The following is a 17,669-nucleotide window of genomic DNA, read 5'->3' on the forward strand; positions in this document are numbered from 1 at the left end:
CAAACCAGTCGAACCTAACCTAACCCTTTTTTAACTTCAGCCAATCCAACTCAAGCCGACCTGACCTAACCTAACCTAATTCCGCTGTATAGTTTTGTCTGTAAAAACATGAACAGTACTTTCACAGGACCTAGGATTTTGATGAAAGAATACTACTTGAAAATATACAATAGAGCTAGCAGTGAAAGAGTGAGGTTTACGCATAGAACTGGACGGTATTGTACAAGTTGGTGGAATAGGGGGCTTCGTAGCTCCATTTGCTTTGCGATTTACTTCTGTGTGTTATATCAGCTTTATTTTTTTCGTTTTGGTATCGACGTATTTTGGATCAGCAACACACAAGATGATACTGAGATGTAATGTGCATGATAAATCGCTAAGGAAGAAGCGTTAGGAAGTCCTGTATATTCTAGGTTTCTGTTGCGTTTGTTTCTTGGCTGACAGGTAAATGCGGGAGACAGGTGCTGGGAAGAGGAGCCAAATGTCACCGTGGATTTATTTGTGTCCCTCCTGGAAGAATGAGACCTTGTTTGTCTTTTATTTAAGGACGGATCTCTGCAGTATTAAGAGAGTTAAAGATGGGTTTATGTATCTGCTTGTCTATTTCTGTCTGTATGTCTATATGTCTGCGCATCGCAGTCTGTGTTTACCTTTTTTCTTTATGCCAGGAAGAAGGAACCAAAGGAAGCCCTCAAGTTTGCCAATATATATATATATATATATATATATATATATATATATATATATATATATATATATATATATATATATATATATATATATATTGGTTTAATCTCTTCCGTCCGGTTGCGTATTTTCTCTTAGTCTTGCTACCTGTAGACGATTTTATACAGCCAGAGAGAGAGAGATTGATTGATTGATTGATTGATTGATTCCGACAGACTGTACTTACAGTAGTAATGATAATATATAGTTAGATAGATAGATATAGATATATATGGTTATAGTTATTGTAGAATGGCCACATTTAATGCAGAATATAAGTAGGAAAGCACCACAGGTTGAGAAGTATTTTTTTTTCCCACAAATATCGACACATTTCAAACCCTTTTGTTGTGCCGCTTGTTCTCACCTGTTGTTTTTCACCTGTGCAGCCTCGGTGACGCCACGGATGGAGGCGGTGAGTGTGGTGGCGGGGGGCGACGCTGTTCTCGTGGTCTCCCTTGACAACATACACCCAGCTAGGATAACATGGTGAGTACAAGAGTTCTTTGTAATACACGGTGGTCGATTAAGTCTGGAGAGCAGAACACCATTGCACAGTCTCCCAGGAAGTGATGGCAGAATATCCAGAAGTTTTCGGTCAGTGATAATACACTAATTCTTCGTCATATCTGGCAGTACAGGGTGACCGAAGTAATCTGAAACTCTGCCATCACACTCTGGAACGATAACAATAAATGGTGATACGAAAATTTTTTATTCATAGGACGTTTTAAGTGTTTACACCATTGTTCCTGATACATAAAACCAGGTGAGATACCCAGGTAGCTTCTTGGGCCTGCAAAAACAGAAAAGAAAAGATTATAGATAGTTTTGAGCCTGCAAAAAGTTAAAGAAAAGAAAAATTTATAGATTGATAGATAAATTAAATGAATACATAAATGAACTATATTTCCCAATGCTTCCAGACTTATGACACACCCTGTATGTTTATTTGATGTGTATTAACTTTTTTATTTAGATATTGTGTCAGTTTGTATTTTTTTTACTCAATCATCATGTGTGAGAGAGAGAGATAGAGAGAGAGAGAGAGAGAGCACATTTTTTTAGTTTGTTAGTTAATCAGTTTTTCCTATTGTTAAAAAAAAATAAATAGGTTATGATGGGGTGAGATAAATTTCAGTAGATATAGGTAAAATAATTTGGGATTGGATTAGACTTGGTTAGATATGGGTAAGTTTGGTTGGGTTGGGTTGGGACAGCTTGGTTATATTAGACTAGGTTGGACTGGGGTAGACTAGTTTAAGTTCAAATTGAATTAAGTTCGGATGGGTTAGAATGGATTAGATTAGGTTAGGCTAGGTTAGGTTAGGTTGGGTTAGGTTGGGTTGGGTTGGGTTGGGTTGGGTTGGGTTGGGTTAGGTTTGGTTAGGTTAGGTTTGGTTAGTGTCTCCGTCTGCCTGTGTGATTGTGTTGCTAATTATAATGATTGTAAAAGCCTCAAGGTATTTCCATCTACTAAGCAATATTCATAGATGTTTAGCATTAACGAGAAACATGTGACGTAGAGGTGAAAATTTCTAAGGTATACCCTGAGCTTTATTATTATTATTATTATTATTATTATTATTATTATTATTATTATTATTATTATTGTTGTTGTTGTTGTTGTTGTTGGTATCATTATTATCAAACAGGAAAATGTTTACGCTTTACCCTGAACTGTTACTGTTGTTATTATTATTGTTATTATTATTATTATTATTATTAGTAGTAGTAGTAGTAGTGTTTATTGTTGCTCTTGTTGTTGTAATTGAGCCGACAATAAAATCAATAACCAAAGCAAGCAAAAAAAAAAAAAAAAAAAAAAAGCCATCTTCCAAGCACTATTGATAAACGTTCACCATATCCCCGAATCGTGTGACGTGGACATCAAAATTAACCTTGGCCATGGCAGCACATACCACCGTCTCGTGACTTTTATAAATCATTGAGAATCCCACACCATGAAGAGAATCAAAGCCTATAAACAGTGGCCATACACAACGAGAAATGAATGATGAAGAAAATAGAGTGGTGGTATAAGGAACAGAAGAAATATAGTGTTGTAGTTAGAGAAGGCTTATTCATAATGGTCATACACTACGAAAAATGAATGATGAATAAAATAGGATGGTGGTATGAGGAACAGAAGTAATATAGTGTTGCTATTAAAAAAAAGTTTATGCACAATGGCCGTACACTACGAAAAATGAATAATGAATAAAAGTAACGTGGTGGTATTAGAAACAGAAGTGATATATTGTTTTGGTTATTGGAGACTTTCTTACCTTTTAATACGTATTAGTCCAAAAATTAGTAGAATCGAGTTTTTAAAGACACGTTTTGAGAATGCAAAATTATATATACGAATAACATTATCTGTGAAGTTTGTTGGCTGTCAAGAAAAATGATGCTTCTTTTCTTCTGGTTAGTATTTATGGTTCATTTTGTTAGCTTTCTATAAAACACTATGATTTTGTTGTCTGAAGTAAGCTCGCAGTTCAGCCCTCAGGCCATGTAAGAGTGGATGTTTCAGTGTAATAACGTAGACTACAGTAAATCTCAGAGGCTGGAATCCTACAGAAATTCGTTCTAGCCAAAGACAAGTAAGGAAAAGAGAGCCACTGTCAATATCCATTCACTTTGAGGTACACGGACACACTGCATAAAACACACACACACACACACACACACACACACACACACTGAATAATCATAGGCAGAGTCTAGTGCAGAATGATGAAGACAGTTCCAGATTTGACCAGTTGTACTCATAAAGAATTGAAAGCTCCTGTTAATCTTTGTACATGAAGGCTGTATAGAAAAGGAGTGACTGATTTGTTGGAAAGGTACTGCTCCCCCGACGTAAGGATGGATGGACGAAAGCAGGCAGTTGAAATAGCATGAGTAGAGGGCGTGGGATTGTGTGTGTGTGTGTGTGTGTGTGTGTGTGTGTGTGTGTGTGTGTGTGAGTGTGTGAGAGAGAGAGAGAGAGAGAGAGAGAGAAAGAGTATAAGAGAAAAAAGCGACAGAATCACATCATGGGCGTCGTTGTGGGTGTGTCGTGGGGTGAGAAAGGTGGGCAAACTTGGCATCCAGTTCTAAAAATCTCCCCCATGAGTAATACCTTGGCGTAGGGAGCCACAAGGGGGGTGGGGAGGATCACCTGTTCACTAGTATTTGTAGTAAAGGGAAGGGGGGGGTAAGGTTTTTAGGGCCCGAGTTGTTAGGAAGTTTTGTGGGGTGAGGGAATGGGTTGTGTGGGGTTGTGTGGGTGGGGGAATGGGTTGTGTGGGTGGGGAATGGGTTGTGAGGGGTTGTGTGGGTGGGGGGATGTGTGTGTGTGTGTGTGTGTGTGTGTGTGTGTGTGTGTGTGTGTGTGTGTGATGACTCCTGCGTTTGTGTTTTCTGTTTCTTCGTTAATTCTACTTCACCTCACACAGCCACACCACACATCTTACACACCCATCACTACCACATCTCCTACACACCTCATACGTTACTTCACCTTTCACTGCCACACCACACACCTCCCTAGCACACTCGTAACTACCATACCTCACACAGTCTCCCCTCATACACACCTCATACCTTGCTTCACCTCCCACTGCCACACCACACACCTCTATAGCACACCACTCGCTACCACACTTCGGTCACCCCTCTTTCGCACCTCACGCACATTAGAACTCCTCACACCGTCTCGCGCATGTGACAGACTTTTCGTGGAATTCGTGAATAGGATGTGGGTGACTCACTGTAGACTTTTAAGTGTGCCAAGGGCGTTGTGATAGGCGGGTGTCCAAAAGCCGTATTCTTGTATGCGCACCAGACTCCGTAGCACCTGTTTGTTACTGGTTTATTTCTGTATACGGCATGCTGGTATTCTTTGTAACGCTTTCGTGGCTGTGAACACATTCGGGTTATAGTCAAGTCAACTCTAGACGGCATTGTTCAGTTGATAGAAATCGTAGGAGTCAGAGTGTAATATGGTATGGTAGTGAATTGGATAGGATAGTTGGTGTTACTTAACCCTGGTCTGTCTAGCCGAGCAGTCCCGTCATCCACAGGTAAGCAACTGCCTCTGTAGAGACATCCTCCAGGCACAGTACCGGTACGGTACATACACCGAGTAGGGATTTGCTGCCCCCACCCCCCTCCCTTTTGGTGGACAGCGCCTTACCTGGGTCGGACCAGGGCCCTTCCCACGGTAAGGTGCAGGGGAATACGAGGAGGTTTGGCTCCTAGGTGGACATCGCAGCTGCTTCACCCATGGTTCAGAGCGCCACCACGTGTAGGCTCGCCGTTAACCCCTGTATTGTATTGTAATGTGTTGTGTTGTATCGTATCGTATCGTATCATATCGTACTGGCCAAGTGAACCATACGCTTACAGGCGGGCATCTCTGCTATTAAACGTTTACGCCGTGTTATGATCTTGAAGGGCAGGTGATCTGTGTAGCCAGGGAACACCACTTGATGTCAGCAAAAAAAATGACAGATCCCTACACACTGCCTCACGCTTCGGTGTAGAGGTGGATGGCGCTCTCTTATTTTGTTTTTTGTTTTTATTTTTTCTTGGAACAATCTTGAGGGCTTCTGGGTTTTTGTTCCTTCATCCTTGCATTAAAAAAAGGTGGGAAGTGCATGTGGAAAATTGTACTGGAGTGGCTGTGCTTGTGAGTGAGAAGTCTGTAGGGTGTATTTTATCGAGGGACACTCAGTGGGATGTGGGCATATGAGAAAACAGGAAAGGACATATTATAGCGTACACTCTTAAATTCCGTCCCCGGATGTAATCGAACCCAGGTCATCAGGATTGGTAGACACATACACAACCAACCCAACCACCGGAGAATTAGCGATAAACAATAAATCACAAAAACTCGCAATAATTTTAGTGTCTTGGTGACTGTAATACACTATAATGGCAAAGTCTGGTTCATTTTCGTATTTTTTTTTAGGCAGGGAAGAGGAACCAAAGGCCAGACGTATTATTATTCCCCGATTCTGGACAGAGGCTAGACTATCCGTTCCCCAAGGCCCAGCAATCCTTCCTGACCTTCAAATGTCACCCCTTGGACTCTAATACACACCGCCCATAATGAATACACGTTAGGACTATTTCATTCAGGAATTGTGTGATAGAATTAGCGGATATATTTCTTAGCCTTATCGAAGATCTTATGAAATATTAATGAAGACGATTTGAACGACACTGAAGTCATCAAATTGTTCCTTGCCTCAGTTTTGGATCGAACGTCCGTCCTTCTAAACAGGCGACGTGACGGCTGGCGGGACAGGTAGCGGGCAGGTGGCGAAATTTGGCCAGCCCTTGTCTTATCGCGAGGATGGTGACGTAACTGGCGAGAGAGAGAGAGAGAGAGGAGGTAGTAAGAATAAATACACACGAAGTTGTAATAAGTGGCGACCATGATTGAAAGCACAGTAGTGGGAGAAATGATGCTCTGAGATGGCGATGGTGTGGTGGAGAGTGGTGGTGGTGGTGGTGTGGTAAATGTGGTGAACTGTTGTGGATGTGAGGGAGGTTTGGTTGGCTTGGTCGTGGTGTGGTGCTTATAGGATGCGTTTTAGGTAAGTAGTAATTGGTAGTGGTGTGGTGAAGAGTGGTGGTGGTGGTGGTGATGTGGTAACTGTGGTGAACTGTGGGGGAGGTCTGGGTGTAGTGTGGTGGTGTGGTGCCCGGAGGATGTGGTTTGGGTATGGTAGTGTTGTTGGGGTGTGGTGAAGACGTCACAGGTGTGGCTAGGGTGTGGTTAGAGAGTAAAATGTGGTTGAAAAATCATCGCTGTGGTAAGAGTGTGGTGTTGTGATGAAGTGAGTTGGTTTGGTGGAAGTGACGATGACAGGGAGGTGGAATACGTGTACGCATTGTGTGGTGGTGTGGAGATGGAGATGATATGCGTGTGGTGGTGTGGAGATGGATATGTGATACTTGTGGTGGAGGAAGAGTGGAAATGTGGTGAAAGTGTGGTAGGAAGACTTGAGATATCCTGATGTGGTGGAGGTAGAGAGAAGAGAGGTGAAATAGAGGTGTGGTACGGAGACGAGGTGTGGTGGAGGTGTGGTGGGGGTGCGGTAGGTAGGTAGAGGTGTGGTAGGGAAAGTAGAGGTGTGGTTGAGGTGTGGTGGGGAAACGAGAGATGTTGTACAGATGTGGTGGTGGTGTGATGAATATGTGAAAGGGAGACTAGAGGTATGGAAGTTGTGGTAAAGATGTGGTGGGAAGACAGGAGGTGTGGTAGTTGTGGTAGAGCTGTGGTGATGTGGTAGTTGTGGTAGAGGTGTAGTAGAGCTGTGGTGATGTGGTAGAGGTGTGGTAGAGCTGTGGTGGAGGTGTGGTGATGAGACAAGTCGCCAGGAACACGCGGAGAATTTGGCTGTCGGAGGTAAACTTGGCAGGTTCATGGAGTTACCCCTATACCTCTACCCCCTCACTGCTAATCCTCCCTCTCTCACTCTCTCACTTTCACACTTTCTCCTCTATAGCTCACTCTCGATCAGTCATACCTATTTGCATCACATTCACTTTCTTCCTGCTTCTCTCTCTCTCTCTCTCTCTCTCTCTCTCAAGCTTGAATGAAGAGTAGTGAATGGAACTCTGGCCACTTCCTTTTTTCTTTCATTTTTCTTATTCTTTCTTTTTTTGTTACATTTTCTTTGAACATTCTTTATACTCACTCATTTTACAGCGAGGGATGGTGGTGGTGATAGTGGAGGTGATGGTGGTGGTGGTGATGATAGTGGTGGTGATGGTGATGATAGTGGTGTTGGTGGTGATGATAGTGGTGATGATAGTGGTGGTGGTGGAAGTGATGGTGATGGTGATGATAGTAGTGGTGATGATAGTGGTGGTGGTAATGGTGATGGTGGTAGTAGTGGTGATTATGGTGCTAAGTATATTGTTGCCTTGATTAAAATGTACACGATTTAGGGCATTTAGGTAACCCATTTATGAGGTTCAGTAGTCTTATATATCCTTCAGTATTCAACAGTACATAACCATTTAATACAATAACATTACGTATTCATCCAATTCTAGACCATTATTCATTTTAATTTCTCCTCCTGTATTTCTCCTCTTGTATTTTGTTTCAGATAAATATTCTCACTTATTTCCTCTTCAGTGCTTCAAGACAACAATACATTTAATCTTATTCTCGATGATTTCTCCTCGTGTGTATGCTTGCCACATCCAGACGATTTTACTCAGCTGAAGGGAGACATTTTATAGGGAAGGGATTAACGTAGGCTGTATTTAACCTCTCAAGCCCCCCAAAACCTGGTAAAATCCAGGTAAAATCCACTTAAAATTGCTCGGTGGATGCAAGAATAGGATGCAATAGACGCCATGATAGTGAAGGTGTGACGTGGTGAAGGGATTAGTAATGGTGTTGGAATGTGTTGTCTTGCTCACCCCACCACAGCTTTATTTTGTTTATTCAGTTCACGTGGCTTCTAATGCTATATACAAGGGATCAGCGTTTGCATTTACTGGCCTGATGTTGGGCCTTATGTGAAGAACGAGGAGCTGTTTTGACGAGGCTTGTGTCCTCTGTAGCAGTCGGGTGCCTCTCAGTCTTCATGTCTATCTGTCTACTGGTTTTTATCTATGTGTGTGTGTGTGTGTGTGTGTTAGAGAGAGGGGGGGGGGCTACATTTTCACTGGTCTACTCTTGTGCTTACCTTTGACCTGTTTCCGAATCTTGCTTTCATCATGCAGTGCTATATGGAAAATAAAGGATTAAGTTGATGATGATGATGAGGAGGAGGAGGAGGAGACGATGATGATGCTGATGATGATGAGGGGGAGGAGGAGGAAAATGGTGATGATTTTTTTTTTTTTAAATAACAACAGAGGAAGGAAAAACAAATGAATAAAAAAAACTAATCCATACACCAAATTACTGGTGTCCCCTGTTCGTAAAATATCTGTAACAGTTAGACTTGAACAGCTGTAGGTTGAAGTTAGGAGGGAAACAACTCTCGGGAAGCGAGTTCCAGAGAGATGCAGTTCGGGGAATGAAAGAATTCTGATAGGCAAGTTCTGCAAGGATGATGACGATGTTGCAGTCCTGAACAAACCTTGGCAGTTAGACAAAGATAGGTGGCTTGGAGAAAGGTGAATGGAAAGACTGATTTGTGTACTAGAGTTTGTTTACGAGTTAAGGTGCTGTGGTGAGGTACTGAGGGAGAGTGTGTGCATATTTACAGATGGGTTTGCCGTGTGGTAAGTGTGGTAATTAGATGGTAATGAGGCAGATTGGTTGGCTAATTAAAAGGAGAAGTGATTTGTGTACTAGAGTTTGTTTATGAGTTAAGGTGTTGTGGTGAGGGACAGAGGGAGAGTGTGGATATTTATAGATGAGTTTGCCATGTATGAAGCTCGGTAGTATAGAGTAAAAGATGTTATTTAAAGGAAAAAATATTAAAGGAAAGAATTATTTGTGCGTGCATGTTGTGGTGGGTAGAGGACGGATTATATGTCGATTTTATGTTTTTGTGTGTTTATTATGTTGTGCAGTAATTAGACGTTTATTTTCATTGTGTGTGTGTGTGTGTGTGTGTGTGTGTGTGTGTGTGTGTGTGTGTGTGTGTGTGTAAATTCATTCTTGATTCTGCCTACGATGAGGCGATAAGAAAGAATGAAGAATCAACGAAGTTTCAAGTTCCTCTGTTTCGTAGTAATGAAGTGAAAATGACGGGTATGCTCTCTTTGCCTTACCTTTGCTCAGATTTTTGCCATTTCACAGCCTTTTCCATGTAGTTCATAGGCAGAAAAAGACACCACTACGGCTCAGCATCCTTTCCATAGCGCTTCTTCGTGACTAGTGCCTTGTTGGGGTGTTAATTAGTTTTTACAATTCGGCGTTGAAGATCGAGAGATGGCAGTTTTAGGACAAGTTAGAGTAAAAAGAGCATAGTTTAAAGGGACTGATGTGTGTATTTGAATGTATGGCTCTTGTGAAGCAAAAAGTGAAAGTCTGAATGCATTGTTTTGACGTAATAAGCCGCCAGTTAAAACCCTGAAGGAAAGTAGAGGGAATGATAGATAGACAGAATTAATAGAAGCTGTTTGGGATTTAGGTATTCTAGAAGGGTGGAGAGGGAAAAGTCTGTGTGTATTTCTAGACTGTGTGCAATGTTCAGAAGGGCTTAGACAGCGACTTAATAGCAGACCCGCTCACCTAATTTTTGTAGAAGACTTTGACTTTATCTGGGGCGAAGAGCAGCATTTTTTTTTAATACGCAAGGAAGAAGGAACCAAAGGCCAAAAACCAGCAAGATTGTTCCTTCGAAGAAAAAAAAAATAACAGAGCCGAATTCACGATCCGGTCATTTCATGTTGCCTGGACACACTGCTTTGAAAAGACTGGAGATCATAGGCAGTAGGAAATGCAGAGGGGAAGACAGCCCCAGAAAGCCATCGAAATCCTGAAAACTAAGCACAACATCCATCCTAGCCTTGCTGAAAAGATAGGTAGATGGGAAAATAGGATAGTAGATTCTGTTTACTAAATAGGTGTTGTGGTGAGGTGAGAGTAGAAAGATGATGTGCCTGTATCGACTTGTTAATGGAGAAGTGAGAGTGTGCAGGGAGACGATTTTTCTATTTTCCTTTTTTCTTAGGGCGGGGGAGAGGTGGGTGTATGTGGTGGGGGGAGAGAAAAGAGGGAGATTTTCTTTTTAGGCAGGGGTGACGGGGGGATCTGTGGTCGTCCCCCTGCCTCCCCCTTCCCCTCCATTATTTACTGGCGTGGTGAAGGGGTGAGGGTGACTTGTGTACATTTCCCCTCCCGGCGCTTTAACACCCAGCCATCTGGATTTATACAACACCTCTTTCTTTACAGACTTCTTTCCCCCCTATTTTCCTCTCCCTCATTCCTCCCTATTTTCCTCCAGCTCCCTACCCCTCCTTTCTTCCTTCCATCCCTCACTTCTCCTCCCTCTTGTCTTCCTGTCCACTTAACGGCGCATCTTCTTTCCCCTGTAATTGTCTCTTTGACTTCATCGTGTCCTTTCCCTCTTGTTATTTCATGGTCATCTTTTCCTTTCCTGTCTGTCCTTCCTTCCTTCCTTTCCTTCCTTCCTTCCTTAGTTACTTATTTCTTTCCTCCTCCATCCTCCCTTTTCTCTGTTTTTTTTGCTTTCCATATCCTCTTCTACTCTAGTTTTCTTCTTCTCTTTATCGTCTCCTTCCCCTCTTTCATCTCTCTTCCATCTTCTTCTTACCTCTTCCTCCCCCCACCCCCGCCATCTTCCTGCCAGCCTCCCTCCCTTTTCTCTTCTTTCCCTTCACTTCCTTTCTTCCTCTGATTCCTCCACCATTCTCTTCTTTCTCTGCCTCTCACTCCCTCTTTCCCTACCATGTCTTCCTCTCTCTCTCTCTCTCTCTCTCTCTCTCTCTATCTCTATCTATCTTTCCTCTTCCCTCTTCTTCCTGTGCCTCTTCTTCCCACTTCCCCCATCTCTAAACTTTCCCTCTTTCTTTCTCCACTTTCTCTTTTCCATTTCCTCTTCCTCTTCTCCTTCTCTCTCTCTTTCCCCTCTACTCATTTTCCCTCTTCCACCTCCCATTTCTTCTTCGTCAGTCTCTTCCTTTTTCTCCTCTTCATCTTCCCACTTCTCTCTCTCTCTCTCTCTCTCTCTCTCTCTCTCTCTCTCTCTCTCTCTCTCTCTCTCTCTCTCTCTCTCTCTCTCTCTCTTCGTCGTTCCTTCATCCTCTATCCTACTTCCTTCTTCCTCTTTTTTTCTTAATTTTTTCTTCTTTTCTTCTTCTTTCCTTTCCTTCTTAATCCTTCTTCTTATTCATCTTAGCATTTCCGACCCTCTTATTAATCACTTACGAGAGAGAGAGAGAGAGAGAGAGAGAGAGAGAGAGAGAGAGGGAGAATCATAAATATAAACATTTTCCATTTTCCCCCCTCCTTGAAAGAGAGAGAGAGAGAGAGAGAGAGAGAGAGAGAGAGAGAGAGAGAGAGAATCATAAATATAAACAATCTCCATTTTCCCCCCTCCTTGAAAGAGAGAGAGAGAGAGAGAGAGAGAGAGAGAGAGAGAGAGAGAGACATTTTCATTCACCAATTAGTCTAGTCTAGTCGTTGACATCAATGCTTTATCCACTGGCTTACGCACAGAGAGAGAGAGAGAGAGAGAGAGAGAGAGAGAGAGAGAGAGAGAATGAATCATATAACCAGTTCTCCATTTTCCCCCTTCCCTGAGAGAGAGAGAGAGAGAGAGAGAGAGAGAATGAATCATATAACCAGTTCTCCATTTTCCCCCTTCCCTGAGAGAGAGAGAGAGAGAGAGAGAGAGAGAGCAAAAACCATGCCCCCTCAAGTATGATATTTATGAACGTGTTAGTCATACCTTACAAATACACCTGGCAAATACCGCACGTCCATGAGGAGGGGTGCAGGAGGAGTGTAGGGGTGGTGGGGGTGTGATGGGGAGGAGGACATCCTCTGATTCATGTCCCAAAGTCTCTGACGTAACCGGGTATCCGTCAGCTGAGGATAATTTGCTGACAAGACGATGACACGTACGCACATGAGCTTAACACCTTCCTTCCGATTATTTATCAGTAGGGTTTGCGCTGTTCAGTCAGTCCGTCCATAATTTCGTTTCCGCTCTTTAACTTTCACATGCTCGGACAGATTTTGATGTAACTTCACTCGGTTGTTCCCCATACCATGACGGTGTGTAGCGTGGAACAACCAGCCATCTACTCCCAAGGTCAATGTCACACTTGGGCCTCAAACAAGGTCGGGTGCTGTCATACTTAGCCATACCTACATTCGTGTCCACTCTGTAACTTCCACATGCATGGACAGATTTTGATATAACTTCACACAGAGTTGTTCCCCATACCATGACGGTGTGTCGCGTGGAACAACCAGCCATCTACTCCCAAGGTCAAGGTCACACTGGGGGCTCAAACAAGGTCGTCTGCAATTTCGTGTCCACTCTGTAACTTCCACATGCATGGACAGATTTTGATGTAACTTCACTCGGTTGTTGCCCATACCATGACGGTGTGTCGCGTGGAACAACCAGCCGTCTACTCCCAAGATCAATTACAAATATATGGTTATTATCCGGTAGGGGACTTTGTATTGCATGGCACTACTGAATACACTTGCTTTTTCTTACATTTTTCTTTCTACCTTCAGTCCGATTACTTTTCGTTACTTCGTATATGTGTTTATTTTTTTGTTACCTCCAGGTTAATTAACTCACCTAAGATGGACTTTCATAGTGTGTACAGCTTAATTTGTTCGGTTTGTTTTCTTCTTCGTCTTCTTCGTCTAACATTCATCTTCTTTTCCTTTTTCTTCTATCTCCTCCTCCTCCTCCTCCTCTTCATCTTCTTCATCTTCGTCATTTTGTTTTAGTTTCTTTTCTTCGTTTTAGTTTTTCTTCGTTTCTTCTTTTTGTTCTTCTACTTTTCATCATCATCATCATCATCATCGTCTTCTTCTTCTTCTTCTTCTTCGTCATCGTCTTCGTCATCGTCATCTTCTTCTTCTTCTTCTTAATATGTTTTTTGCCTTCATTTCCTCGTCAGTTCACTACAAATTTAGTACAACTGTTTCTCGAGCAAATACCCCAGGCATCTGTCTCTCTCTCTCTCTCTCTCTCTCTCTCTCTCTCTCTCTCTCTCTCTCTCAATACAATCGTCTGGATAGCATAAAGACAATACGTCATTGGAGTGAAGGGGTTAAATGGAACTGACGGGAATTAGGTAGTTAAATATCTCCCTCAATAATTCCAGTAGGTGTTTCGAGCTGAATAAATAAATAAATAAATGCAATAAATAAATAAATAAATAAATAAATAAATAAAGGAGAATAAATACTGTGTAAAATAAGTATCCGGTAGAGGCAAAAATAAATCACCTTCAGTAATTCCAGGAGGTATTCCAAGCTAAATAAATATAAAAATAAAATGGTAAATAAAATACAATAAATGAATAAGTAAAAATATATAATAATATAATCGGTAGGGGCAAAAATAAGTCGCCTTCAGTAATTCCACTAGGCATTCCGAGCTAAAGAAATAAATAAATAAGATAAATAGAATAAATAAATAATCAGGTGGCAGGTATAATAGCAAATGAATAAATAAATAATCAGGTGGCAGGTATAATAGCAAATGAATAAATAAATAATCAGGTGGCAGGTATAATAGCAAATGAATAAATAAATAATCAGGTGGCAGGTATAATAGCAAATGAATAAATAAATAATCAGGTGGCAGGTATAATAGCATCGTAGTGAAGGGGTTAATTATCGTCTCTCACCTGGCCTAAGTATAGTGTACCTGGGGAAAAGGATCTTCGTGTATATTTGAGGCGGGGAAATCCACCGTACGAATTAAGGGACATGAATCAGAGGAGAAATTAAACCGTGGCTGCAGTTCCTCCTCCTTCTCCTCCTCCTCCTCCCCGCTCCTTTGTTGATTCGCTGTCTTTCATATATGCATCAGGTCAACTCTGGAACTGTCATCTTCATTTTGTATTACCCGTTGTATATTTCCCTCTTCCTATGACCCCCCCACACCATCTTTAAACGCCATTTTTCCGGGCATGTTGAAATCTGAATTTTGAGTTTGGCTTGTAATTGTTCAGTTGTGTGTGTGTGTGTGTGTGTGTGTGTGTGTGTGTGTGTGTATGTGTGTCTGTGTGTGTGTGTGTGTTCTCTTGGGAATGAACAGCAATTAGCGTTTTTTTTCTTTTAGTTCTTTCTTCTCTCTCTACAGAATTTAAGCACAAGGACAGGATGGTTTTGGTGGGTCTCAGTAAGCCATAGATTCTTATTTTCGGCTGTTAAGAAGCTCCCTAACACCTCTTCTTTAGCGATTTATTTTTGGATACGGCTAGCTAGTATAATCTGGTACTTTATATATGCAGTATGGTGATACTGGAATGATTTAAGTGACAGAAGGGGAGGGAAAGGTGTAACGAGCCAAATAAATCGCCTAGGAAGAGGTGTTAGGGAGCTACTTTGACCGATTTCGTAGCACCTCTTCCTTTGTGACTTATTTTGCATATTACACCTGTTTTTGGACCTCCTACGGACCGATTATGTGACGGTGTGAGTGGTAAAATGATTGGTGCCACCTTTGCTTATTTTTCCCCCAACACCTCTTCCATTGCGACTTATTTTGTATATTACACCTGCCTTGAACCTCATATGTGAAGGGGAAATTGACAGGTGCCACCCCGTACCGATTTTCTTCTTGCCTATTTTTCCCTACACCTCTTCCTCTGCGATTTGTTTTGCATATTACACCTGCCTTGAACCTCATATGTGTAGGATAAATTGACAGGCGCAACCCCGTACCTATTTCCTCCCTACCCTAACGTTAGACAGGTGTGGGTGCGTCTGAGGTGAAGGGCAGGACAGGTGGTATGGAAGGTGGTGTGGCCAGTAATGATATACTTGGCCACCTTCCGAGTCAGGCCCCCTTCTGCTGCTGGTTCTGGGATTTGCTTCAGTGCTCCCCTTCACCTCACGCGCCATCCCCACCTGTGTCTCCCTTACCTGTGACTTACCTGGCCGCCCCCGCCTCACCTGGGCTCCCCTCACCTGAAGTTTCAATACCTGGCGTACTCTGCCCATCCTTATTCTGTCCTATTCTGTTCTATCTTGCCCTGCCCTGCCCTTACCTGTGACTTACCTGGTCGCCCCCGCCTCACCTTGGCTCCCCTCACCTGAAGTTTCATTACCTGACGTACTCTGCCCATTCTGTCCTATTCTGTCCTATCTTTCCCTTCCTAACCCTATTCTGCCCTGCCCTGCCCTACCCAGCCCTGCCCTGCCCTGCCCTGCCCTCTCATGGACTTCCTTCACCTGACCTACCTTAACCTAACATAAATGTGTCTGACCTAACCTTGCTTAATCTAGCCTACTATCTCACTTCTGTCACCCTCACATGACCTCGTCTCACCTCACCTACTGAATCGTATCTCTTCTAACCTGACTTAACCCCCATAACCTAACTTTGTCTTTTCGCCTGACCGTCCCATATATAATCTCCCCTCGCCGTTCTCTCCACCTCTCACCTTGGTCTCTTATCTCTTCCTCCCTTCCTGACCTTCCCCCTTCCGTCACACATACTCTTGTTGTCTCCCTCTCCCTCCCTCACCTGGTTTTCCATCCCTCTTCCTTGCACATAATATCCTTCCCTCCACTCTGCACCCCTCACCCTTGCCTCCCTCCCCATTCTTCACTTCCCCTTCCTTGGTTCTCCCCTTCTCACCTGATCTTTTCTTAACCTTCCGTCGCTCATACACTGCCTTAGATTCCCCCCCCCCTCTCTCTCTCTCTCTCTCTCTCTCTCTTACATACTTTCCTGACTTCCCTCCCCCTCCTTCTCTCTCTCCTGGCACTCTCCCCCTCTCTTCTACGTCTCCTTCCTTCCTTCCTTTCCCTTCTTCCCTCCCCTCCCTCCTTCCTTTCCCTCCCTCCCTCCTTCCTTCCCCCTCCCTCATACCTCTCCCACCCTTCCTCATCTAACATCCCTTCCCTCACACCCTCTTTCCCTCCCTCTCTTCTTCACCTCTCCCTCCCCGCCACACACACTCATTCTCTTCCACCCTAGCACACCTTCTTTCCCTCCCTCCCTTCCTTCTTTCCTTCTCTTCCTGTCGTTCATAGCGTTCCTCTTCCTTCTACCTTTTCCTCCCTCCCTTACCCCTATCTTCCTCCCTCCCTCCCATCCCCTCCTTATCCTTCCCTTCATCACCTTCCCCTCCCACATCCCTCTTTCCCTTCCTCCCTTCCTCACCTCCCCACCTTACCCTTCCTTTCATCACCTTCCCCTCCTGTACCCCTCTCTCCGTTCCTTCCTCCTTCCCTCACCTTCCCCCACCCTTACCCCTTTCTCTCACCACCTTCCCCTCCCATACCTCTCTCTCCCTTCCTCCCCCCCTCACCTCCCTTTACCCTTCCTTTCACCACCCTCCTTTCCCTTACACACACACACACACACACACACACACACACACACACACACACACACACACACACACACACACACACACACACACACCACTCCTACCCCACCACCCCTCACCGAAGCCGCCCCAAAATACCCACATCCACGGTAACTCCAGCTTCGTTCGTCAAGGAGAAATGAGACTAAATTCTTAAAGTATAAAGCTAATTAGTCTTGTTAATATGAGGATTTGCTCCGAAGTTAATTAGCCTCCAGTCCAATAGAGGATTTATTTTTATTCTTAAGGTGATTTAATTCAACTCAAGCTTTATACGTGAAGGGTTAATGTTGTATCTAAATCCTCCTGAAAAAAGTGTAACCAGTGCTGAAAAAGTGTATACAAAGCTGAAAAGTGTATCCAAAGCAAAAAAAGTGTATTCAAAGCTAAAAAAAAAAGTGTATCCAATGCTGAATAAGTGTATCCAAAGCAAAAAAAAGTGTATTCAAAGCTGAAAATGTGTATCGAAAGCTGAAAAAATGTATACAAAGCTAAAAAAAAGTTTATCGAAAGCTGAGGAATGTATACAAAGCTGAAAAAAGTGTATCCAAAGCTAAAAAAGTGTATCCATAGCTTAAAAAAAATCGTCTTGTATGCAGAGAAAATATAGCATCGGATTCAAGAGGCAAAATCGTCATAATCGTACTGAAGAGGTTAGCTGAGGTCAAGTGCGTACGGAGGAAAATGAAAAGGAAGTGAAATATACTAACTTCGTTCCGTGCGTCAAGGGAATGTGAATTAAATGAACGAAATATTCCATAAAGTTTAGTGTGTTAGTAAGGAGAGTGCATGGAACTGGACTCACGTTGCTGGTATGGATGTTTAAATGTCTGAAATTAACTGTGCTTCTCCCTTGTCGATAAACATGCTGTCTTTCTCATGGTCGCAATGTTGTGTTTCATCATTTGGACTTATTTTGATAT

The 17,669-nt window shown here is 42.9% G+C and overlaps 1 protein-coding gene across 1 annotated transcript in view; it reads left to right on the plus strand.

The window, feature by feature from the left end:
• Positions 1 to 1,179: 1,179 nt before the first annotated feature.
• The window catches only part of LOC145407520 (myosin light chain kinase, smooth muscle-like), a 37,515-nt gene continuing 21,025 nt past the window's right edge, over positions 1,180 to 17,669 (plus strand). Inside the window, exon 1 of the mRNA XM_080278444.1 lies at positions 1,180 to 1,215. The gene's annotated coding sequence lies outside the window, so the exon portion shown is untranslated. The remainder of the gene's footprint in view (positions 1,216 to 17,669) is intronic.

Source organism: Coenobita brevimanus, chromosome 73 (assembly GCF_032717465.1).
Source record: "Coenobita brevimanus isolate Jiangsu-jjx chromosome 73, ASM3271746v2, whole genome shotgun sequence".
NCBI classification, from domain to species: Eukaryota; Metazoa; Arthropoda; class Malacostraca; order Decapoda; family Coenobitidae; genus Coenobita; species Coenobita brevimanus.